The sequence below is a fragment of the Carlito syrichta genome, unplaced genomic scaffold, assembly GCF_000164805.1.
Source record: "Carlito syrichta isolate Samal-C Ts95f unplaced genomic scaffold, Tarsius_syrichta-2.0.1 Scaffold305413, whole genome shotgun sequence".
Lineage (NCBI taxonomy): Eukaryota > Metazoa > Chordata > Mammalia > Primates > Tarsiidae > Carlito > Carlito syrichta.
The window spans coordinates 124,781-134,858 of NW_007249509.1; the positions used below are offsets into that span (position 1 = coordinate 124,781).

Genomic DNA, 10,078 nt, shown 5'->3' on the forward strand with positions numbered 1-10,078 from the left:
GACACATAATAATTCACCTAAACAAAGTAGGCATAAAAGAAAAAATCCTAAAGGCAGCAAGAGAAAAAGGCCAGATCACCTACCATGGAAGACCAATTAGAATAGCAGCAGATTTATCTACAGAAACCCTGCAGGCTAGGAGAGCTTAGAGCCCTATCTTCAAAGTCCTAAAAGAAAAACAATTTCTACCAAGAATAACATACCCAGCCAAGTTAAGCTTCATCAGTGAGGGAGAATTAAAATCTTTCCCAGACATTCAATCCCTAAGAACGTGTGCTGCCACCAGACCACCTCTACATGAAACACTTAAGAAAGTACTAAACACAGAAGAAAAGGAAAAAAGAACAACGTTCTTCAGAAGAGTACAGGAAAAAGAATAAAATACACATGAACCAACCCCAAAAGAAAGACAAAAAACTAGGTGGAAGAACAACAACTCTATAAGAACTCTATGATAGGGACGAACTCTCACATTTCAATAATGAGCCTGAATGTGAATGGACTAAATGCACCATTGAAAAGACATAGAATGGCAAAATGGATAAAATATCACCAGGCAGCAATATACTGCCTTCAAGAGATTCATCTCACCAGAAAGGACAGGCACAGACTCAAAGTAAGAGGATGGAAGACAATTTTCAGGCAAATGGAGCACAAAAGAAAGGAGGAGTCACGATCCTAATTTCAGACAAAAATACCATTGAAGCTATCAAAAATTTTAAAAGATACAGAGGGCCACTACATGACGATAAACGTTCACTCCATCAACAAGAAATATCTATCCTAAACATATATGCACCCAACATAGGAGTACCAACTTTCATAAAGCAGCTTCTAGGAAAACTAAAGAAAGATATTAATTCTAACACTATCATAACTGGGGACTTTAATACCCCAGTCACAACCCTAGACAGATCATCAGGACAAAAAATCAGCAAGGAGATCCGGACCCTCAATGTGACTCTTGACCAAATGGAATTAATCGATACCTACAGCACACTCCATCCAAAGACCACAGAATACACATTCTACTCATCACTGCATGAAACGTATTCCAAGTTCGACCACATATTTGGCCATAAATCAAGCATAAGCAAATTTAAAAGGACCGAAATTTTATCATGCACCTTCTTGGACCACAGTGGAATAAAAATAAACATTAATACCAACAAGGTCTCTCCAAAACCCACAAAGACATGGACACTAAACAGCATGATGCTAAACAACTACTGGATCAATGATGAAATCAAAACAGAGATCAAAAGATGCCTGGAAACAAATGAAAATGAAGAAACATCTTACCAAAATCTCTGGGATGCCATAAAAGCTGTAGTAAGAGGGGAATTTATATCCCTACAAATGCCCATGAAGAAAATGGAAGGATCACAAATTAACAGCCTAACAAGCCACAAAAGGAAGCTGGAAAAGCAAGACCACAAAAACCCTAATTTCAGCAGAAGAATCCAGATCACCAAAATAAAAGCCCAAATCCAGGACATAGAAGACAACAAGATGATACAAAAAAACAATGAAAAAAAAGGGTTCTTTGAAAAGATAAACAAGATCGATGGTCCCCTAGCTAGACTGACCATGAAAAAGAGAGAAAAAACCCAAATAAGCACAATCAGAAACACAAAATTAAAGTCACATCTGACCCTGAAAAAATACAAAAGATCATTAGAGACTACTATGTACACTTGTATGGAAACAAACTTGAAAACCTTAAGGAAATGGAGGACTTTCTGTCATCACACAATCTGCCTAGGTTGAAACAAGAAGAAATTGAGACCCTAAATAGACCAATAACAATCAAGAAAATTGACTACGTAATAAGAAAACTACCTGCAAAAACAAGCCCTGGACCAGATGGCTTTCCAGCAGAATTCTACAAGTATGTAAGGAGGAGCTGATACCAATCCTACTGAAGGTATTCCAGGTGATTGAGAAAGATGGAACTCTCCCCAAATCATTTGACGAAGGTAACATCACATTGATACCCAAGCCAGGTAAAGACCCAACAAAGAAAAAGAACTACAGGCCAATGCTAAAATTCTCAACAAGATCCTAAAAAATCAGATTCAACAACACATCTCAAAAATCATCCATCATGACCAAGTAGGCTTCATCCCTGGAATGCATGACTAGTTCAACATTTGTAAAACCATAAATGTAATGAAATACATCAACAGATGTCAAAACAAAAACCACATGATTATTTCATTAGATGCAGAAAAACTTTTGATAAAATCCAGCACCCCTTCTTGATAAAAACCCTCGAACATCTAGGCATACGGGGAACATACGTCAAAATAGTAAAAGCCATCCATGAGAAACCCACAGCCAGCATACTCCTAAACATACAAAAATTGGAACCATTTCCCCTGAAAACTGGAACAAGACAAGGATGCCCACTCACACCCCTCCTGTTCAATATAGTATTGGAAGTCCTGCCTAGGGGAATCAGAGAAGAGAAGGCAATCAGAGGTATCCAAATAGGAAAACAGGAAGTCAAGTTATCTCACTTTGCAGATGACATGATTGTGTACCTTGAAAACCCAAGAGAATCTGTCAAAAACATCCTTACACTGATAAAGGACTTTGGCAAAGTCTCAGGATATAAAATAAATGTGCAAAAGACAATTGCATTTCTTTACACCAATAATAAACGAACAGAAACCCAAATAAAAACCACAATTCCATTCACAATAGCCACCAACAAAATGAAATACCTTAGCATCTTCCTAACCAGAGATGTGAAAGACCTTAATAATGAAAACTACAAAACACGGCTCAAAGAAATCAAAGATGACACAGACAGGTGGAAAAATATCCCATGCTCATGGTTTGGAAGAATCAATATTGTGAAGATGTCTATTCTACCTAAGGCAATCTACAGATTTAATGCAATACTGATCAACTTACTAGCAACATTCCTCTCAGACCTAGAAAAAACAACACAGAAATTCATATGGAAACATAAATGACCAAGAATAGCCAGAACAATCCTCAGCAAAAAAAAAACAAAGTAGGTGGTATCACATTACCAGACTTCAAACTTTACTATAAAGCTACAATCATCAAAACAACTTGGTATTGGTATAGGAACAGACATATAGACCAATGGAATGGAATTGAGATTCCAGAAGCAAAACCACAATTTCTCAACAAACTCATCTTCGACAAAGCCTCCACCGCCTACCACTGAGGAGAGGAGAACCTATTCAGTAAATGGTGCTGGGAAAACTGGCTGACCACATGCAGATGATTGAAACAGGACCCCTATCTATTCCCTTACACAAAAATTAACTCCAAATGGATCAGAGACCCAAATGTAAAACCTCAAACCATAAAAACCTTAGAAAATGAAGGACACACCCTCATGGAAATTGGAACTGGCATCCAATTCCTGAACAAAACCCGAAACTCACAGGCCATAAGAGATAAGATAGACAATTGGGACCTCATTAAACTAACAAGCTTCTTCAAAGCCAAAGAAGCCATCAAGGGAGCAGGGAGACAGCCTACAGACTGGAAAAAAGTATTTGCCAACTCCAAGTCTGACAAAGGTTTAACATCTTGGAACTACAAGGAACTCAAACATGCTGAAAACAAAAAAACAAACAACCCCATTATAAAATGGGCAAAAGATATGAACAGACACTTCTCAAAGGAAGACATCCGAGCAGCCAACAGACACATGAAAAAAATGTTCAACCTCACTAATCATCAGGGAGATGCAAATCAAAACCACACTGAGATACCACCTAACTCCAGACAGAATGGCAATTATCAATAACTCAAAAAATAACAGTTGCTGGAGAGGGTGTGGTGAAAAGGGAACACTCCTACAGTGTTGGTGGGAGTGCAAACTGGTGCAACCTCTGTGGAAAACAGTGTGGCGATTCCTAAAAGCTCTAAATATCAACCTCCCATATGACCCCGCAATCCCCCTACTGGTGATATACCATGAAGAACTCACATCACTCTACCAAAAAGATACCTGCATACATATGTTTATCGCAGCATTGTTCACGATAGCAAGAACCTGGAATCAACCATACTGTCCATCAAAATAGGACTGGATTTAAAAAATATGGTACATATACATGATGGAATACTACGCAGCCATAAAAAAGAACAAAATCATGAACTTTGCAGCAACCTGTATCGAACTAGAGTCAATAATACTGAGTGATCTCTCACAGAAACAAAGATCTGAGTATCAAATGTTCTCATTGATATAGCAGACCTTGAACATCCACCATAATACTATAAAAAAAAGACTGACAGTGGTGAGAAACTATTGGGGGGGAGGGGAAAGGAGGTGGGATTAATCGTAGTCCATATCTGTCGGGGACGGGGAGACACCCCTTATCAACAAGGGTGACTGAATGAAGCATATTTGTATAACTAACCCTAAACTGTACCCCACAATATCAAAATAAAAAATATTGATATTAAAAAAAAGAAAAGATACCTGCACACGTATGTTTATCGCAGCATTGTTCACAATAGCAAGAACCTGGAAGCAACCATGCTGTCCATCAAAAGAGGACTGAATTTTAAAAAGTTGGTACATATACACGATGGAATACTACACAGCCATAAAAAAGAACAAAATCATGAATTTCACAGCAACCTGGATGGAACTAGAGTCTACAATACTGAGTGACCTCTCACAGAAACACAGATCTGAGTATCACATGTTCTCACTCATATAGTGGACCTTGATCATCCAACGTATTACCATAAGAAAATGACTGACAGTGGTGGGAAACTATGGGGGGAGGGGAAGGGAGATGGGATTAATTGTAGTAAATATCTGCCTTGGGATGGGGAGACACCTCTTATCAACAAGGGTGTCTGAACGAAGCAATATTTGTATACCTAACCCTTAACTGTACCCCACAATACCATAATAAAAAATATTGATTATTAAAAAATAATAATAAAAATAAGAAGTAGATATAAAATCCACATGTGAATCATCAACACACTTGAAAGCTCAAGAGGTGAGAACTCACGGATTACAAGCAGCAGGCTATATTCAAACATTCCAAACATTGCTCAAGAAACCCAATTTTTACACAGTAGCCTGTTTTTAAAATTGCAATATGAGAAAACAAGCATCCAAAATGTATAACCTGAACCCTGTGTATGCTGTGTTCTTTGGCTCCTGATACATGGGAATTGCCAGACGTTGCTTGAAAGCAGAGGTCCCAACTGAAATGTACTGCTTCATATGAATATGTTTGGAAGAAAGGTCTGTGGGAGGCAGCATCCCAGTGGAAGTATCAGTTTCCTTTTTAACACATCCTTTTTGGCTCCTTTTCTCCCAGAAGCTGACCTGGATATAGCCTGTTATCCCAGCAACAAAAGGCTGCAACCAGGTGGCTGGCCATGAATCCTCTGAAAATGAAATATTCTCCAAAACGCTGTTCCTGGTTGATTTGTGGTGAGCATATGACTGTCCTTTGCAATGAATATGGGATTGGCGGATACTTTTGTTGGGTCAATGATGAGGACTTTATATTGCCTTGAGGAGCGGTGATGACTTAAATATCACGTACAATGGCCTGACGCTGAGGCCCAGCCTAGGAGACAGTTGTGGAAACCAACATGGAGAAGATGATGATGGTCAGCAGTATGATCATGTTTGTTGCTGGAGAACTTGAAGAACGAAAGATCATCTTGGGGAGCTCCACCACGTGAATATGCTCCTCCATAAAATTTCCCCATGTTATGCCTATACTTTAATCCTCATCCCAGGTCCTGGGTATTTTAGCAGCCCTTGCTGAGCACCCCATCTCACTTTGTGTCTTTCAGTGGAAACTTCTGATCAGTGTGGCTACATGACATGCACTGTCATATAGCAGTGCATGGTTGCAATCAGCTGTCATGACCAATGATTTTCCAGTCACCAAGTGTCATCAATCAATGAGGGGTTCTTACTCATGAGGCAAGCTGGACCTTCACCAATGTGTGAAGATTTTCTCTCAAGGCCTGTGTAAAGCTGGACAAAAAGAAGACTCGAGATGCTCTTGGTGCGTGCTTCGAGGAGGCCCATGTTTCTTTTCCAAATGGAGGGAGAATAGAGTTTTGTCCTGCTCTACATGAATGAGAATCAGGATTTTTCATAATAGTAAACGTATCTGTGGCTCATGATGTGAATGGCCATATCCTCTGCTGGGCGTCTCTCTGAGTATTTAGGGAGCTTGGAACAGGGGCACAGAGCAAAGAGAATCCACCAGCCTCCTGATGAGACAGTGCACACAAGTCAAAAATGACTGTCCAACTTTTTTGAAACCACCATCCTTCTTGAGAACTCAAGATGTGAGAACACACTCATGTCAAATTGTTGGCAAAATTCATCATAACCAACTTTGCCATGAAAACCCATCTTTGAAACTGAGGAACACTTTCCCACCTGAGATACCAAGGGAGGAATGTCCAAGTTATATCAAAAGTACCCTGACTGGACTTGATTCCGCTCTTGGAGGATCTTCTGTCTCAGCCTACTGGACGAATTCAACACGAATAGGTATCTCATTTCATCATTATGTGGAGGAACTGCTTGTGTGAAACAGCATACATAGGGAGGTACTAGACAGCTTGTTCCACAAGCTGTCCTCCTCCATTTCACAAGGATCCCTTCTTCAGAGAAGGACTTGGGAATAACTCAGTCTCTGGGACAAAGGACGTTACCCAGGTGCCTGGCCTTGTGTCCTCAGAGAGTCAAATAGTCTCCAGTAACCTGGTCGCATTTGATTCTTGTGGTGAGCCTATGGTCCTTTTTCTAAAGGAGGTGGAAAAGGAGGGTGCTTAGCTTGGTCAATGATGAAATCTTGCCTTGTCTCTAGAGAGGTGTTATTTTAAAAGTCATGTGCAATATAGTTATGCTGAGGACCTTCTTATGTGACAGGTGTGCAAACCGATGTGACCCTGATGATGGCCTTGGCATCACTCTACTCCTGGCGCTTTCTAAGCCAGAGAGGCCATCCAGGGGTGCTTAACCCTGAGGAAGCACTCCTTCATGAAATTGGCAAATTCGATTGTAATATCTTGACCAGTTTCACAAAAGCGGGCATTTTAACAACCCCTTCCTTAACTCAAATTCTCTCTTTGTGTCTCTCAATAAAATATTCTGCACACGCTGGCTCCATGGCATGAACCATCCTAGGGGAGAGCATTACAGGGATTGGGAGTCATGACCATCATTCATAAGTTACTGCAGCCCACTGAGGCATGGGAACTCTCATTTTTGAAGCCACACTGAACTCTGACAAATATAGCTACCTTTTCTCTTGAGACACGTATGAGATTAGAGAAGAGAGAACCTTCAGATGCTCTCAGTCTGGTGTTTGATGAGGTCCAAGGGTCTCCTCTAATCTCAGGGGGAAGAGGATTTTGTAGAGCGTGAGAGAAACTGGACAGTCAGGCACATGAATACATACTAAAGCGTTCTTTCGTTCAACTTTTGACAGACGATAACCTTATTTGCGCATCTTCTGAGGTCTCAGGGAGTGTGGAATGGTGACGCAAAGAAACAGAGGGTGCCACAGTCATGTTGAGTGGTGACACAAACTAAGAAGTAGATATGAAATCCACTTGTGAAATCATCAACACACTGGAAAGCTCAAAAGGTGAAAATGCACTGATTACAAGCAGCAAGCTAGATTCAAACATTCCAAATACTGCTCAAGAAACTCAATTATAACACAGTAGACCACACTGCAAATTGATATATGAGAGGACACGCATCCAATATATAGAACTCTGAACCCTGTGTATGCTGTGATCTTTGGCTCCTGATCCATGGGGATCACCAAACATCCCCCGAAAACAGAGGTCCCAACTGAAATGTATAGTCTCATCTGGTTGTGTTTGGAAGAAAGGTCTTTGGGAGGGATCATCCCAATGGAAGTATCAGTTTCCTTTTTGACACACCCTTTTTTGGCTCCTTTTCTCCCAGAAGCTGACCTGGAAATAAGCTGCTATACCAGCAACAAAGGACTGCAACCAGGTGGCTGGCCACGAATCCTCTAAAAGTGAAATATTCTCCAAAATGTTGTTCCTTGTTGACTTGTGGTAGACATATGACTGTCCTTGCAACAGATATGGGATTGGTGGATACTTTTGTTGGGTCAATGATGAGGACTTTATATTGCCTTGAAGAGCGGTGATGACTTAAATATCATGTACAATGGCATGATGCTGAGACCCAGCCTAGGAGAGAGTTGTCAAAAAGAACATGGGTAAGATGATGATGGTCCCAGCAGTACAATGATGTTGGGTGCTGCAGAACTTGAAGTATGGGAGAACATCTTGGGCAACACCACCATGAGGATATGCTCCTCCATAAAATTTTTCCATGTTATGCTTATACTTTAATTCTCTTCCCAGGTCCTGGGCATTTTAGCCTCCAGGCAGAGCACCCCATCTCACTTTTTGTCATTCAATGGAAACATCTGATCAGCGTGCTGCATTGCATGCACCGTCATAGAGGAGTGCAGACTGTGATCAGTCATCAGGACCAATGATTTTCCAGTCACTGAGGGCCATCAATCAATGAGGAGTTCTTACTCATGGAGGCAAGCTGGACCTTCACCAATGCATGCAGTTTTTCTCTCAAGGCCTGGGTGAAACTGTACAAAAAAGAGCCTCAAGATACTCTTTGCGTGCTGTTCGAGGAGGTCCATGTTTATTTTCCAAATGGAAGGAGAACAGAGTTTTGTCTGCTCTACAGAAACGAGAGAATCAGGCTCGTTCAATAATAGTAAACATATCTGTGGCTCACGAGTTAATGGCCATCTCCTTTCCTGGGCATCTTCTGAGTACTTAGGGAGCTTGGAATAGGGGCAAAGAGCAAAGAGAATCTACCGGCCTCCTGGTGAGAGAGGGCACGCAAATCAAAAATGACTATCCAAATTTTTGGAAACCACCATCTTTCTTGAGAACTCAAGATGTAAGAAATGCCCCATAACCAAGATTTGCCACAAAACCCAATCTTTGAGACTTAGGAACACTTTCCCATCTGAGATACCAGAAAGCCACATCCAAGCTATGTCAAAAGTACCCTGTATGGACTTGGCTCTAGTCCTAGAGGACATTCTGTCTCAACCTACTGGATGGATTCCACATGAGCAGGTATCTCATTTCATCATTATGTGGAGGAACCGCTTGTGTGAGACAGCATACTTAGGGAGATACAAGACAGCTTGCTCACACAAGCTGTCCTTTTTTTGACAGGGATCCCTTATTCAGAGAAGGCCTTGGGAATAACTGTCAGTCTCTGGGATGAAGGACACCACCCAGGTGCCTGGCCTCATGTCCTCAGAAAGTCAAATACTCTCCAGTAATCTGGTCATGTTTGGTTACTTATGGTGAGTCTATGGGCCTCTTTCAAAAGGAGGCGGCAAAGGAAGATGCCTAGCTGAGTCAATGATGAAATCTTTGCCTTGTCTCTAGAGAGGTGTTGTGTTAAAAGTCATGCACAACAGATTTACGCTGAGGACCTTCTTACGTGACAGGTGTGCAAACTGACATGAGCCTGATAATGGCCCTCACATCACTCTAGTCGTGGAGCTCTCTAAGCTGGAGAGGCAATCCAGGGGTGCTCAACTCTGAGGAAACACTCCTTCAAAAAATTGGCTAATTCGATTTTAATGTCTTGAACCGTTTCACAGTAACGGGCACTTAAACAACCCCTTCCTTAGCCCAAACTCTCTCTTTGTGTCTCTCAATGAAATATTCTGCCCATGCTGGTTTCATGGCATGAACCATCCTAGGGGAGAGCATTGCTGGGATTGGGAGTCATGACCATCATTCATAAGATCCTGAGCGCTCCCTGAAACATGAGAATTTTCATTTCTCGATCCAAACTGAACTCTGAACCAATATGAGTACCTTTTCTCTTGAGATCTGTATGAGACTGGAGCAAAGAGAGTCTTCAGATGCTCTCAGCTGGATGTTTGATGAGGTCCAAGGGTCTCCTCCAACCTCAGGGAAAAGAGAATTTTAATGAGCGTGAGAGAAGCTGTATAGCCAGGCTCATGAATACATACTAAAGCATTCTTTT

At 41.2% G+C, this 10,078-nt stretch overlaps 1 long non-coding RNA gene across 1 annotated transcript in view; it reads left to right on the top strand.

Annotated features, from left to right (window-relative positions):
* LOC103264019 overlaps positions 1 to 9,138 on the top strand; it is an 11,520-nt gene extending 2,382 nt beyond the window's left edge. The window contains exons 2-4 of the long non-coding RNA XR_504542.1: positions 5,340 to 6,541; positions 7,973 to 8,255; positions 8,404 to 9,138. This is a non-coding gene — a long non-coding RNA (uncharacterized LOC103264019). The remainder of the gene's footprint in view (positions 1 to 5,339; positions 6,542 to 7,972; positions 8,256 to 8,403) is intronic.
* The last annotated feature ends 940 nt before the right edge of the window (positions 9,139 to 10,078 follow it).